The 17496-nt window shown below is 27.7% G+C and overlaps 1 protein-coding gene across 2 annotated transcripts in view; it reads right to left on the bottom strand.

The window, feature by feature from the left end:
- LOC132953367 (uncharacterized) overlaps positions 1–17496 on the bottom strand; it is a 252297-nt gene that overhangs the window by 227062 nt on the left and 7739 nt on the right. Inside the window, exon 1 of one of the 2 annotated variants that reach the window (XM_061025851.1) lies at positions 11284–11741. The exons of the other annotated variant lie outside the window; for it this stretch is intronic. The gene's annotated coding sequence lies outside the window, so the exon portion shown is untranslated. Of the gene's footprint in view, positions 1–11283; positions 11742–17496 lie in introns of those variants that run through there. 2 annotated transcript variants of the gene reach the window in all.

Raw genomic sequence — 17496 nt, 5'->3', positions numbered from 1 at the left:
AGACTACAGATAATTGTAGAAGATATTTGAAAATTAAATCAAAAGTGAGTTAAGCCGAACTCCATTGTGAGTCCTTTAAAAGTTGGTGATTTTTCATTGATTTAATAATAAGTTATATCACAACACAAACAAGAAATAGCCGTGTCCATGATTTCACCAAGACTACACCTGTATCACAATTATTTTAGATTTCATTATTTACAAATACAAAAACCAAAGACGGCCATACAAATAAAAGTTGTTTTACTAAATTGGCAGGAATAACAATGCAAAACCAGACAACGTTAAACATTATTAATAAAACAAGACATCGTACAAAGTTATTTTAAAAGCAAAATAAATTAAAACATTTCCTGAATAACTGAAGTATTTTGAAGATCTTGTTATACTTATAAATTTATAATAAGGGGATTTAAAAATAAATAAGCTCAAACTAATTGAAATTTGTTTATAAAACTATTAAAACTTCATGTGAATTGTAAGTTTTAATACTATATGAATTTCATTCGTTAAACAACTTTAAAAACACAATTTAATAAGAAAAATTAAAATTAGAAGATAAGAATTAAAAATTAAAAATTAAATTATATTTATATAATGTGGCATCATAAAGTATCTGAATAGTAAAATCTTGAGTGAATTAATGCACGTTTAATCTTATATAAAAACCAGTTTATTTTATTATTAATCTAGCAATTTATATACCGACTTATATATAAATACAAACAATTATGTATTTAATAAATTATCCAGGGAATTTACAAAAGTTTTTTTTTCAATATTGTTCATTGATAATTACGCATTTTACCTACGTTATTGTATTTTGTAAGTACCTAATACGAACGTGTAATATGTATTGGCTAATTACCTCGTCGTTGATGCCAAAAATATGAATCACGTGATATTAAATGAAAAAAAATATCGTACCTTGTCTTGTGTTAACCATTATGCACGCCATGGCAAAATGTCCTAATATAATATTATATAAAATCGCCTGAATGTAATGATAAAAATAATAAAATACCGTACAAGTACCGTGCAAATACTTTGATCGCAATAAAATACTTACTACCCGTATTACATTGGTTTATTTTACATGGTATTATAATATGGAACTTCTGTCGATAGTGTAGATTTAGATTTAACACTTGGTACCCGTCATGATATGATTCCAAAAACCACAAGTGATATTATATGCAATTTATGTTTAAAAATAATTATTTGTTGATCAAATAGGTACCCAAAATGGAATACGAATTTGTAAAAACTACAGTTTTATAAAACTTAATTTCAAAAAATAAATATTTATATATTATTTTTTTAAATAGTACATTTTAAATCAAATATAATATGTTCGACTATATAATAAAAAATTAAAAAAATGACTCATATAATATTATAGTCATGTTAAGTCTCAAAAGTCTGAAGTACCTAGTCTGTCCTAGTGATTACATTTTTGGTATAGCAACAACATACATTCATAAGAATAAAATAAAAAACATTCCAATAAAACAACAATACATTTTTTAAGAACATTCTTTTCGTTTAAAAAATATGTAAGTATGTTGATTAGAACAATTTTGTTGTATCTTAAATGCATATTAAGGTACTTACTCCAATATAATTAATAATAATATTTTATAAAAATAAAAATATTTACTAAACAAACTGATATTATAAATGTGCCTTTTTTACGTAGATGTATTAAATGATACCAAGAATACTATTTTGGACTGTTAAATAATAGTAAAATAAAATTGTCTAAACTGTACATATTTTATTTCTTCATAATATAAGCAATGTATTACAGCACTTTTCTAAGACACTAAAACTGTTTTTTTAACATGAAACAATCATCAAAAATCACGTCAAAGATGACACGATACGGTTTGTTTTTTTAGTCAACATTTTTTTATTAATTTTTTTAAATCATTTCAACTGTGCGATACAAGGGAAAGGAACAAATCATATTCCACTACAAAATTTAAGAGTACACATACATACGATACCTTTGTCCATTTATCGATAAAAAACTGTACGAGACAATCAATTTATTTTCCACTAAAATATCATGGGTATTCATTTTATGACATGTATTACATGCACGAATACGTTTTAAACCTTTTTTATTCATTCAATCATTATAAATATAAGTACTTAGGTAAACAAAATATTTTCTTGTTTAGACTTTACTATAATTATTTAAGTACAACCTTTGAGTTTATGTTTGTTATTTTTTCAAAACTTCTAACTTTACTAAAAGACTAGGTGCCCATTTATTTTTATAACATAACGTATTAGTTTGTATAATATCAGATAATGAGATAACTGATTAATATTGCATACACTTATTATGACAATTTGCCTTCATAAATGCTGCTTTCTATACAAATAGTCAGTTCGTCAATATCTTATGTAGGAAAATTCAGATAATATATTTATTTAAATTCTGTTAAACTTTATCCATTTAAATTATATTTTCTTATCAAAAATATATATTTATCACATTATTAAATTTGTATAGTAGGTACCTAATTCAATTTAAATAATAAAAAAAGAGATATCTTATGAAAATAAAAACACAAATTATATTTTTTTTTCAATTTATTGTGATTTCCTAACAAACATGAGCGAAATTGGAAAAACAAAACAAATAAAGTACCTTCTACTCAGTCCTCAGTGCACTTCCCAATGTGTGGTAGTATACCACTTGAAACAATTGTATATTTTTTACTATTTGAAAGTGTTAAAAAAAAAAACATCACTGCGAATAAGGATAAAAATGGGAGAATTTTTTTTACGCTTGAAATTATTTAAAAGTATAAGAAACCACTAATATACAAAGAAACAAAATTTTAATTCAGATTAAAACAGTTTATAGTAATATATTAACCTATAATATAATATGACATATAAAGTAGGTATGAATTAATTCACCTTCATATAGCTATTATAGCCGAGCGTCTAGTTATTATCGCCCCATTGTTTTCAGCAAAAAAAAAAAAAAAAAATACAGATGTACCACGTAAATGCCCAAAAAATGTAAATGTAAAGTAGCAAATTTAAATATAATAATATACTAATTTGACGTACTTTTATTCCCAGTATGATACCTTTATCAATATGAATCAATATTTGTTCAACAAATATCGTAAATATAAATTTGTATGTATTTATGTGTGTAATAATTTTAAATTTTAAATGAATACTTCCAATGTAACATTATGATAATAAGACTCGAGAGTAATACGGCAGTGAGTTCAATATAGTTTAGAAAAATGTACCTAAGTATTTTTTCAATGACAAATGTAGCGGTGAAAAAATACGACTCAGATGCGCACAATGATTTAACTGTGAAAGTAAAACGCAGGTAATTTAATTTGTCTTTTATACTCTTTCGTACTTACAAAGATTTACTTATATACTTAGAAGTTAGTTTTATTCCCACTAACATAGCAATTACCTAGCATGATTTTAATATTGCGATCGTCCTGAGGTCTTCAGGCATAATACAATTTATGAGTAAAGTGCACTTGTTTTAAATATTTTGTTTTTTCATAAAATGTATAGTATATGTAACTGTATAAGTATGATTTATATATTAAAACATTATTATAAGTAATTTAAATTATTTTCGTTCAATGACGAAACGTTTGAAATTATCAATAGAATTCAATAATTAAACGTGTTAGTTAGTCCCTACAATAATATAATTCGTTATGGTTTTTGTGCATAAATAATATAAATTACTAATATTATTACTTTTTTTAAGGGATAGTTGAAGTATATCAACAGTAAATATTAAAGCAAAAGTACATGCGTATTAAACATACATCATATAAATATACTTTGAGTTAAACTATTTGATTATTGAATTAAAAATATAATAATAGAATCTAAACATGTCTGTATTTATTTATTTGCTCGAGGTGCAGGAACGGTGACCACTTATAACAGGGTAGGTATATAGAAATTGTTCTCAGCACAAAATTGCATATCGTTTATTTATTTCAGAAATAATATTTAAGTCTATAGGTATAATTATTGATGATAACCTATATATGTTTCATATATATTTTTACAATATTGTATTTGTTTTTCACATTTAAGTGTAATGTATACACCCAATTAAGTAAAATGCAATGTATTTATTGGATTACGTACTTTTTATACATTATTTTTCTTGATTAGTACTGACTACCAAATAATATATGTTCGCGTTTTTGTGTCAAAAGTATTGTTTCATTTATATTTTGAGACACAAAATTATTCCGAAGACTCGGCCATGCTCGTGTCAAGGGTTTCATTATAAGGTTGTTTTTACTCAGTTTTTCAATTTATTAACTGCATGCATCAATCAATATAATCTAATATCATATTATAAAGTTGTGACTTGAGACGATAAATTGGTATCACAGCGAGTCTTTAAATTCTGAAGGACAGTGAAAAGTATTACCTATGTGGTTATGCTATTAGAGGGAAAAAACTATATTTTTAATACCTAACTGAATATTATGTAGAAATGGTTTCAGAAAAAAATATTTTTGCATACCTAAATAGCTGTGTTTAAAAATAATTAAAATCAATTAATATAAGTTATTATCCTATTGCCATGCTCTAAAAATAAAAACATAATCATAATAAGTACACCATTAAACCACCCCATAATGGCACATTATGTTTTTCGATGTTTTCCATATTAAAGTAAAACAGTGTTGAGCTATTTATTTTATCATTAAAAATAATTTTTGATTTATGTTGTCAAGCATTGATTTTTATGTCAATTTGAGACTCTGCATTAAAAAGGATTCTGTAAAATTCGGCTTAAGCATTAAGTTCTCCGCTCCACCCCCTTGTTCCCCAATCTTGGTTTCGTTAAAAATGTTACTATATTATCATACAAATATTGAATTCAGAATAAATTTAAAAGAAACTGGTTGACTTTTAAAAATTTTAATACAAGCAAGATAAATAAATATCAGTCTCTAGTTTTAATTGATATTTCAATCTGATGGTTGTCATTGCTTTTATCGTTTATCTTTGATAATCATAATTCATAATCCACTGTTGAAGCAAATTGAATTATAAATAAGTGAGTGGTACATTTATATTTATTATAAGTTGATTATAATCCTATCATACTTGTTTGGCTATTTTGTGTAACTTTTAGAAACTTATTTGCTTGTAATATCTATCCATGTTCATATTTAATTAATAAAAACATTCAAATGTAAACTTACCAATTATAAGTTTGTATACGAATTTATTTGCTTAATATATTATATAATATCAAAAACTATGTTTAGTATTATTCAACCAATTTAAATTGAAAATAAAGTATCTAACATACATGAAAATTTGTAGAACTTGTTCTATATATGACATTTTAATTATATAGGCAGGCTTAGATTTTGTTACATCTCTTCAGATTTAATTTGAACACATAATAAAAATAATGCCAAGGTATTTCCATTGTTGCTCTGTAAGAAACTTCCATTTAGCAATCTAACTCGCATATTATATACGTTTATATATTTTTAAATATTAAGGTTATTATTTAAATATAAATCAGGATATTACTCATTCGTTATTTTCATTGAATAAATTGTTTCACACGGAAAATAACTCAATCTGGCGTTAAGTATTTGTATTTTTTGTAGACGACAGACAAAATGTCACAAGACTAATTTGAGTTTGAAAACAAAAATGGCTTTCATATTACATTGATAAAGTTATTACCTCTATGGTGTAAAATGTGGTTTCTCAATAAAATTGTATTGTCTTCTGTTACGACTCATGGAACAAAAAACTGTTATTATATAAGGTAAGTTCCTTAATAATTATGTGACAACTAATATAATGCTTCTTTAAGCCTCGTAAAATCTTTAGAAATGAAATGAAAATATATTTTAGGTTGCAACATTTTAATTTTCTTCAATATTTTATGACTTCTTTTTATTAAGCTTTTAAATAAATATATAATATCTGGATACCAATAATATTGTTTTTCGTGTTTATCAACAACAATATTACTAATGTATATAATTGTGTAGATGTTATAAATGAATAATTAATAATTCATTAACTATAACTATAGTACAGCATTAATATTTCTATTTTCTAATAAAAAATATCGTATAAAAAAACATTGTTCAATTTTTTTCATTAGGTACCTAATTATCGTATTACATTTTAAATGGTCAATAATTTAAGTTTAAAAACTCTTGTTTTAATGTCTGAATAAATAAGAAACCATTTGGTTTTATTAGTTTTGATAAATTATACAAAAATAATATATTATTATTAAGACATTTAAAATTATTTCATACGTGAAATTCGTAGAGTATATTATTTTGCTGACTTAAAGTCACTGTTTTTGGTTAGGTACTCAGGTCACTTGGAAAATTTAATTGACTGTACATTTTGTTTTCCTAAATTGCACACTTATTGTACGGAAAGAATTCATTTAAACAAAGTAAAATAAATAAATTAAACACCAGAACGTTATATACTTAGATAGGTATATGCTGTTTTATGATTATTATTGTGTTAAGATGAAAATTGTTTAGATATAATATTTTATAAATGATAATGCAAATATTGAGTGAGAGAATAAAAGTTAGACTATTCGTGTATGTTTATTTAAGTATATATCCAAGATGGATAAATTATGAAAATGTCCTAACATTTAATTATGCTAATTTTTAAAAGAAAATAAATAATAATAATTGTTAAGAACAGAAGAATAGAAACACTTGAAAAACACAACATATTTCCATTTAAATTTCCATTAGAAATCAGATTTTAAGATTTAGAATTACTTACATTGATTTAAATATATCTAAACTATTTTGTAACTAGAAGTCCAACATCGATGTCCAAAGGCCCAGTGACACAGCTAGGGGGAGCTTGAAGTGCTTGCCGCTTGGAACTCCCTGTATTTCAATTAACCTCTACAATTTTTAAGATACAATGAATATTTTTGTAAAGACCTTGAAAGCCAAAATTCTTGAAACAAAAAAAAATATTTATGTCAAATTATCCTAATCATATTGTAATAGATAATTAACAGCTAATATCATTAAGATCAACATAACATACTAACATCATACTTTACTCCTTAGTGTTGGATTTATCATGTATGCACATTGCACGTAGTGTAACTTCAGAAAAGCCTTTTCCTCTATGATAATTTATAGTTATGAATTTGTTATAAACAATTTGACAATAATTGTTATTGAAAGGAATTTATCACATGATTTAAGTACTGATAATATTTTTTATTTATATGCAGATATTGAGTGAGATAGGAATATTCTATTATTATACATGTATACCTATTGACACAATTTTAAAATGTACTGTTTAAAATAAAGTACATTTTTACCGGCTAACATGTTGTTTTAAGAGCGTTTCTGTCACGACATAATATCAGTATAATAGGTACACTGTCACAATACGGAATTTGTCATTATCGCCAAATCTATGCGTCTTTGCGAGTTCGAATAAGTGGTCGCCTTTCTATACAATTATAGGTAACGGCTGCTGCACCATATTATACACAGCCGTGGACTCATCGACTTGCGGTTGCACCGACCGACTTGAAAGTTCAAAACTTCAGTACATAAGGTAGTTGGTTATTTTGAGTTTAGTCTAATCAAATGAATACCGTACGATTTTCGTTTTGAATAATATATCCTACGACCACAATACCTATAGTCTATACACATAATAATATAATATTTTAAATAAATAAACAATCGTAACAGTGTTAATGTCTATTTTATTTACCATATTATATTATATTGTTATAATACAGTATGCAATATAAATTATTAAATATTAGTTATTTTAATGGTACCTAATGACCAGTAAATGTTTTCATAGTTTTTCTTTATCGATCACTCTATTATAATGAATTGTTACTGTCCAAAACAATTATTGATTAGATTTGATGAAGTGATCAATGGTTCGGTGGTCTCGTCTGAGAAGAAAATTTAACCTGGACACTATGTGCTTCAGAGCTTTTGTGTTCTTGGTATACAAAGTGGTAAAAGGGCGCATTCAGAAATGCAAACAGATTACTGGACACGACAATGTGAAGTCACGCACTCATGCATCATTTTATACTTTAGTATGTTTTTTTATAATATATACTTGGACATACCAAAGTGAATGTATCTCGTATCTCTAAGAGTATTTATTAAGTCACCAACGGTGAATGTGCAATTTTCTTGTTTGGGTCTACGGGGAGCGATCACGTTACCTATACCTTGTTCCAAAAGATAACGGTCACTTTTCGCGCATAAAACTGACGGCTGCGGCCGTGCAAAGGCCAAACTTCCACCACCATGCTAGCCGACATTTCTCGAATACGATGACGATCGTCGGCTAGCATGGTGGTGGAAGAGTTTGGTCTTTGCATTGCCGCAGCCGTCAGTTGTATGCGCGAAAAGTGACCGTTATCTTTTGGAACACGGTATATAAATGGGAGTATACTCCAATACCCTGAATGTATAATATACAAACCAATTTTATCATCCAAACATTTTATAATTCCGTAGATGCATAGTTCATTAATACTATGATCGTTAATTTCACAGTTGAAACATACGTTTAATATAACAATATAAAACGTTTATTTGAAATCGATAAATCCATTTAAAAATGCGTTGAACCAATGCACTAAATTCAAAACCACTTTCCATTAAAATTAATTTTGAAAACATTTATAAAGATTTTTTCAAATTTGTATTATTTTTAATAAAAAAAAGTGAAACATAATATTGTAATAAATTTTTAATTTAACTGAAATGATTATTCTATTTATGGTGTTGTTTATTAATAACAATATACATTTAAGAGTATTGTAGTATAGTAACTAGTTAGTACTTCAATATTATTAATTAATTAAATACAATTTTTAAACACTACATAAAATATTTAGATCATTTTTACTGATTTTAAAATTGTTTAAAAAAAAAAAATGTGGTTTCATCAAAAATTTTTAATGATTTACAATTTTAATCAAGGCCAATGAGGTCCAAATTTAAATACATGCTTAATAATCTATCTTTCGTTATTTTCACCACATTGTACACATGATTTTATGTATTTTAAAACAAAGAATTTGCTATATCATATATCATATAGGACATAGGTATGTATTATAGTTTTGTATTATGTCAGAAAATCGATATTATTGATTTAAACAGTTAAAATATTTGAAAATAACTATAATAATAGCGTTATGATTATTTTTCTATACCCTTTCAGTGTTGTGTATATAGCGTATAATATAACACCTTGTGCAAAAGATCTATTATCTTTATCAAATGGTTTCACAATAATTACGTATATTGTTCATATTGATTGGGATCCCCTAAGTGGTCGGCAATTTGAAATTATATAATACCTATTTAATACGTTTTACCTATATTATATACAACCTCCTTGGCCATAGCCTGACATACAACAGTTTTATTTTTTTATTTATAACATCTTAAAATATATCGCCCATATATATATTATGAGTACTTTGTACCTATAGCTGCACGACCAGCACTTTTGTTGCCCGCAATATTTACAATCATAAAATGATGTCGAATTGTACAATGTCTTCCAAAAAACTTTTATATTGATTTAACGAGTTTTAGCTAAGTACCTACTTTTATAATTTTTAATATATTTTTTATTTTTAACACTGATTAAAAATATTTGACATTTATAATTACAGTTACTACCATGTACAATTTTATTTTAAATAATTTATTTTAAGTCTATTTGACGTCTCATCTGGTTCCAATGTGAGTCCAGATTTTCAAATTTTAATTTGTAATATATATTTAAATTTTGCATACAATATAGATACTAATTAATATTGTATGAAACCAATGTTGACGATTTTTATAAAACATCTTGATGTCTGAACATGACGTGATTTATTATTGTTTGTATCTTACATTTATTTACTAAATTTTAAATTTTAAAAACCAGGGTACTTTATCTGCTATACCTGTATTAGGTATCTAACGTACCTCATTATTGAGTATGGCACTGTGGTAGATGTATTGAATTTGAATTCAATGGCGAATCATTGGATATAAAAAAAAGTTTTAAGTGGAAACGTTCTGTCAGCCATATATTATTTATTAACCTAGTATAGTTTAGTTAATTGAAAATATACTGAATGTATTTAAATTTACGTAATATTATGTTTTAATTAGTGAACATCAAAAGGTTAAATAAATAACTAAAATTTGACATATTGAGTCGGTTGATGAAAAACGCAATACAAACTAATAATGTATTGATGTTTCAATAATTTTTATCCAAGCCAAAGAGGTAAATTCGTTTCATTTAATTTTTTTGTGTAGTAATAGGTATTATTAGGCTAATTTACCATCATGTAAAAAATTTTGTTTTGTCATATAAAATCATTACCTATCCACCCATATAACTCAATTAATTAATAATTTATACCCATACCTAGGACAAGATATGTAAAACCCAATAATTGTAAGTCGTTTAAACGTATAATATTATAAGACATGAGATTATAAAATAAATTGCTTATTTGCTTATATGATAATCAAAATAACGTTTCTCAAGTCGCTACCTATTTAAGAGCAGATTTCGTGGAACTTTTGTTAGCAGAAACTTATAAAATAGCGTAGTGCTGTTATTAGACATTCTAGAATTCCGTATTACGTAAAGTTGTATTGCTTACGTTCAAAGTTTTCATCATACGATTTGTACGTAAGACCATAGAGTAAAATTTTATTGTTATAAACAGGTGAGGTTAGTGTGTTTCAGTGTTTGTTTTTTAATAAACACATTGCGTGTAAAAAGAGAACGTTGATACACTGGCATATTATGTAGAAATGCCAAAGCTGTAGCAAGTTCATTGTTCATTTATCTTTATGGTTTACAAAAGTGAACTCAAGTTAATGAACGCACACTAAAACAAGAGCTTTTTTTCATATTGCTTGGTTACTGCTTGAAACGCGTATCGTACACACTGATTGACACGCGGATATCGTAATAAAAAATACAAACACGACAAGGCACCGGTAATATAATCATTTCGGTTGAGCGGCCGTCATCAGTAAAACGCTTAAATATGTGGCGTTTCCTCAAAACCACAGACTTATCACAGACATTGCAGTTCAACGTAAATATTGTACGATTGATATAATTTTCAGTGCACCGTCGTCGGGCCGAGCCGCTTGACGGGAGAATTCCACGTGGACAAAAATATTAATCATGAGAAAATGTGTTTACCGAGTAGTCGACTGTAATAATATTATTATAGTTGTGCGGTCCGAGTTGGTCGTCCGCTGGCGTCTTACCGCTGTATGGATGTGCCGCAGGTCCAGCCGGAATCGTCAATGCCCGACGATACAATAATAATAATTACACATCGCACCAATCACCGAAAACGCGACGACCGCGGTTACCGCACGTTAAGCGTGGTAATGGTATAACGCCGACCGCCCGAAACAACGGGGAAAAAATCGAAAAACTGCAAACCGCGCTCGTCCGGGTGTCACTTTTTCGCGATCATCGTTGCGGTGGGGGTGGGTGGGGGAGGGGGGGGCGTTCGCGACTCCGATCGTGAATATTACGATATTATTTTTATTATCCGTTGGCACGTTTCGCGGGCACTATACCTACGGCGGCGGCGGCGTCGGCAGTGGCAGCTTTCACACGACCCGTGTCGGCGGTGGTGGCTTTTTAGCGACTGAAACCGCAACGCGCTACGTTCCGGGGCATACGCCTTCGTCGCACTTAAATGACGGCGCGCACCGGACCGGCGCACGCCGCGGTACAGTTACAAATGCACCGGCCGATATCTTTACGAATATTATACGTTATTAATAATTTTCAACCCCCCCCCCTCCCCCCTCTCCCCCCCCCCACCCCGGGGCATCGGGCACGGAAATCACGTACGGTACCACGCGGACCGCGTGAAATACGACATTTCCAGCGACTGGCATCACGAAAATCCGTTGATTTTCTGCACGATTTCAAATTTTATCCATACGTTTTACTGCAATCGTTGCGCGGAAACAATTCCAAAACCTAAGATTATAGGTAGGTACCTATCAAAATATTATATATTTCGTATTTATGTTTTCGTTTTTTTTTTTTTTTTTACATTTTTACCGTGTTCCATTGATTGCATTTGTCGTTATAAAAGCTAGACAAAAAATCCATAATTTCGAATGAATAGTATTCGATCCTGTAAAAATATTCAAGTTGATCTTCTAAGTAATCTTGGATCTTAGGAACAGTTTTACTATATTTTTATTTTTATAAAATCCTCTCTTAATTTCTCAACATTTGAATATGAATTTCCTTTATCTGCTGATGCAACTCTAAACAGTCAAGCACCGGATCAGTGTTTAGTTGGCGGTTGCATGCATGCTATTTTATAATATTTACTGGTTGGTGAGGGAGATGTGATAAGATAATCCATGATAAATTCATATAAAGTGTGCAGTATAAAATATAGACCCTATAGTCTCTGGGCAGGGTTTATGCTATTAGATTAATAATTACTCGAAAAGACGTAAAGAAAATCATTTTCTTCTTTTATTGGTTTTTGGTGACGAAAAGTCTACGTACCTATATAAGTGGTTGGCTAGGGTTCATTCTGCTGCCGTGTGACACCAAGTTATGTGAAAGACCACGGTTCTCTTAGTTTTTGAAGGGACAAACGCGTGAACATAAAGAGGTATTCATGCTGAAACATGGTTTGGGTTTAGTAGTGGTCGATTGTTTTGTTTGACTTCAGTTTAGCTAAACATAAAAGTTTTACGATGACGCTGTTTGATAGTCTGTCATCACGTGTTGAGCAGTACATTTCATCAAAATTAATGTACTAAATTGAGAATGATTTTTGAGAGAAAAATTGATCTAGTTAGTACTTAACGAGGATATATTATGTAAGAATTTACCAGTAGGTTTCTACAAAAAAGTAATAAAGAAAACGTCAAAACGGGATTTACTAAATACCAATTTTTGACAAAATTGATTTTGTTTTGGATTCTAAACGGAGTGATGAATGTATTGATTTTACAATGTTTTTTTTTTTTACATAATAAGTAGTCGAATTAATTCTTTGATTTTCAACATCAGTATTTTTTTTTTTGGTAGGAAAATGAATCTAGTTGCTACTTTAGAAAAGTCAAAATCGAAAATTCCCAGAAGTTTTTATAAGCGTCAAGAAAAACGAAAAAAATAAACAAGGAAAAAAATAATTTTTACGCATAACCACTTTTCGACCAAATCGATTTAGTTCTTTTGGTGTACCTAACTAAAACATTAATAACAGTAGGTACTTTTAGTTTCCACTGGATGCTTATATTACAATTTTTTATACATTATTCAATACTAAAAATATTTTTTGATTAATTTATTGCCATAAACAAGTTTCAATTTTTATTAGTTTTTTTAAATACTATCTATAAAAATTGTTCGATCAGGCAAAATACCTAAAAAAATGAATTCAAGATTCCTCATAAGTTTTTATTCATGAAAATTAAAAAAAAACTGAACATAAAACCACAATCTGGATATAAGTAGTTCATATTGTCACCAAAAAATCTAATAAATATAAAAACAAATTGTTTTTTATTGCTATTTTAATTAGTTAAAATTTGGATATTTTAACAAAGAATAACGATCTTAGTAATTTTTTTCTAATTTAAAAATATTATTATAATATAGATATACTGACAGACGGTCTTCGCTTAGAATCGTTTTTCACATACAATGATATCATATCATTGAATTAAAATTTAACGCACCACCCATTACAGTGAACAGCAGAGCGGTATTTAAAACCCTTTCTTTTATTGTAATATATAATGTTTTAATAATTAAAAAAGAAAAATAATAACAATTTTCATTTTCATGAAATATTTAGTTATGTTTAGCATTTTCTAGATTTAATTCAAGTTTCAGAATATTTTTGCTCTTTAATCTTTCATATTATGTATATTTTATTTTTTTAATAGTTTTTTTTTTCAATTAATATTGAAACTAATTTTATCGTTTGATCAAAAAGATTGGAAAAATTAGTATTAAAGTTCCTGATATCTTGTTCTTGCAGTAGTTAAAAAATATCAAAGTACATAAATTTTTTAAAATTTGAATGAAAAATGACGATTTTTCTTAGACAATTTAGAATATTTAGTTCTTATTCCTCAAATATTATTTGCAAAGACTTGCAACTTTGTGCCAGTACATATTATAATATTATTATACTCGATTAAATTTGAATATAAAATAATATATGGTAAACGTATTATTATAGTAACATAAGTTTGTTCATATCTTTGCTAACAATTAGTTTCGCCGTATAATAAAGTCGTTTATTAGTGAATTCAAAATTAATATATTATTATCTATAAACGTCTAGTACCTACTTGATTTACATGATATACAGCAAATAAGAGTTCCCCGGTTTATTTTTTTATTATAATGGTTTCATTATTGTTGTAGAACGCAGTCGATGTGGTATTCAGTACAGATAATGTACGCGTATATTTCTCACAAACTCAGCGGGTCATTGCTTACTCCGTAGTCTCACAACTTACTTAGTTTAAAGTGATTAACTAACAGGACGTTTAAATACGCTTAACTAAAATATAAGAAACAAACTCACTTTATTACTGAGTAGCTAATTATCAAACCGTTGCTTAAAGTTGGTCAAACAACTACACCAACTGAGTCATGACTAACTTTAGAGTAGTGGTGCTGAGCGTCAAATATGATTTTAAATAGTAGTGATGATAATAGTTAATAATGTTTGAAAATTATTGTTTTTATAACGTACTAATATTTTGAATAAATCTAGTTCTGTCTTATCTAAATCATAAAATTTGATCGATTATGGAATACAAATTTCTAATTTCTAAATAAATACTATACATTTGTATATAACTGAGTTATGAAATGTCTTCTTTTAATGCTATAATCAAAAATGTACATCATTATAATATATGCTTGGATTTAAAATTAAATTGTATACAAAATATTATATTATGAACGTTGATTTTAGTTTTATAGTATTTCGAGTGGTGTTATACAAATACTGTACGTTCTGTCTTAAGCAAAAAAATAAAATGTAATAGTGTATTGAATGTATTATTGTAATAGAATATTAATCACCGTTCAACTGAAAAAATCTAAAACGCCGTTTAAGATTTCTAATAAAAACTATCGATCTATTTTCGACCGTATAAAGGAATTTTACATTTAGATATTTATATAAATAATATTTATGAATCCCATTTTTGAGTGAAACAAGAGATTCCAAAGACCAACCCATCAAGATTATCGTCAAGTATGATTTCACCAGCGTGAACATCTACGAAAAAAAAACATATTCGCACGCCTATGCAAAAAACAGTGAGCGTGCTGGGGAAGTAGAGAACATTTTAAAATTCTTCTTCAACCATAACCTTATAATATGTAATTATAAAGTGGATATTATGTGTGGATTTTTGAACACAAATTCACAATCCAGAGCAAACAAAAAACCGTGGGCGTGCTGGGATAATGAGGCAAAGGTTTATAAATAAAAACATTTTCTAACTTCAGTAATTTTCCTTTCATTTTACACTTTTTAAAAATCTTTTTGTAGAGTTAAAAGTTTAAAATGTTAAAAGACATATTTTTGTAATATTATAACTTACTGTATAATTTAGATCGACTTAAATATTATTATTATTATAATTTAGTATATATAATAATTTAAGAAGCCCTTTTTTTTATTTAACTAGGTATATTAAAATATGAATAACTTACTTTATGATATTCCAATATTAAAAAGTGTATTTTATAAAATGTAAGTGATCAGATACCAACAAACCAAATTCAGATGATATTATATTATATTTTATTTTAATTTAATTTTTGGCAAGATAATGGACCCCAATGAAAATAATGGTCGTTATTTCAGTAGTAAATATAAATGTGGGATTATACAAATACAGTAATATATCACATTATGAATTATCCAAGCCTTTAAAACAATGGATTTTGAAATATTCACTATAATAATAAAAATAAGGGGAGTGGTGATAACTTAAAAGAACTAGATTCTTAAATTCATCATTCAAAATTCAAAATTTAAAACGAAGCAAATTCGTAGTAAAATAAATATATTTTTTTTATTTATTCTTCAAGAAGATGATGGGCCCCACTGAACATGTTCGTGTCCCTTATTGAAGTGTTTGAAGTCCCTTTGAATAAAGTGCTGGTGCTATGCAATTTTCTGTTTTTCTGGACTCTAGAAAAAGCTTATAATAGCATAATATCAATACGTAAAGTGTTCCAAGAAAAATAATGGTATATATATATGTATATATTTATATATATAAACATATGTTTTAATATTATAGCATTAAGTGCCGGTGCCATCCTGAATCCTAATGGAAATAAAAAATACGGTATGACTGTTAGGAACCCTGATAATATAATATTGTAGTAATGCTATTTTATGTAGTTTAAGCGTTTTTCATTTTATATTCATTATGCTCAATAACTCCATAAACCGATCGCCCAGCGAGGACGGAAATGTGCTGACACAACTCTTTTGGTCCAAACAGAACGGCAGGACGAGCAGTAAGTGTGACTATCGTCAGTTAGACAGAACGTCGTAAGAGCATCATTTGTAAACTTTTCAACATCTTTCTTTAATAAAAGCATCTTTTCTGTAAGTGGTGTAATTCTTTCACATAAAAGGACCGTCCCAAAATGTTTTCAACATTTGAGTGCTGAAATTAAATAAACGCTCGCAACATGACAAAAAAAAAAATTTGGAAATCTTCTTGGAATCTATATCTACTAACACAAACAGAGTGCAATATGAGTGTATAATAAAAACAAAATCTGAATTTACAATCTGATAGGGAAAAGCAGAGAAGCCCTTCACGTTCCTTATTATGTTCATAGTTGCTTGGGGTTTGTGAATATGAATACTTTTCTGAATGATGAGCTACTTTGTTTTTGAAAAATAGTTAAATGGAGGGTAATCTTGAATTTATAGAAACTAAAAGGTTCACTGCGATAATATGAGTGAGAAGAGGATGACTCAAACAAATTTTAAACTCTTGCAAATTGACGGCAATAATTGTTTTGTATAGACTTCGACCATTCAAAACAATTGGAGTACACTGAGTTCACAATTTAAAAAGTTTACTATTTCCGTCTGAATGGGTTTCCAAAAACAGACTTGAAAATGTATGCAAATAAACAACAACAATTTGGTATTGATTTTGACCATTAAAACTTGGAAGGCTAATTTAACTACACCCATCAGAATAAAATAAAATCAGTATTGTGAATTACAAAAAAAAACTTGCGAATTCTTTGAAATTAAATTGTACCTGACCTGCATTAAAATAATTAACGAAATATTAATGGTGGGTTTAAGTGGGTATTACTATGTGAGCCAACTTACATAATATGTTAAAATAGTAT

The sequence above is a fragment of the Metopolophium dirhodum genome, unplaced genomic scaffold (genome assembly GCF_019925205.1).
Source record: "Metopolophium dirhodum isolate CAU unplaced genomic scaffold, ASM1992520v1 scaffold2, whole genome shotgun sequence".
Lineage (NCBI taxonomy): Eukaryota > Metazoa > Arthropoda > Insecta > Hemiptera > Aphididae > Metopolophium > Metopolophium dirhodum.
Note: the sequence above shows the minus strand (reverse complement) of the source record. Positions and strands in the feature narration are given on the sequence as shown.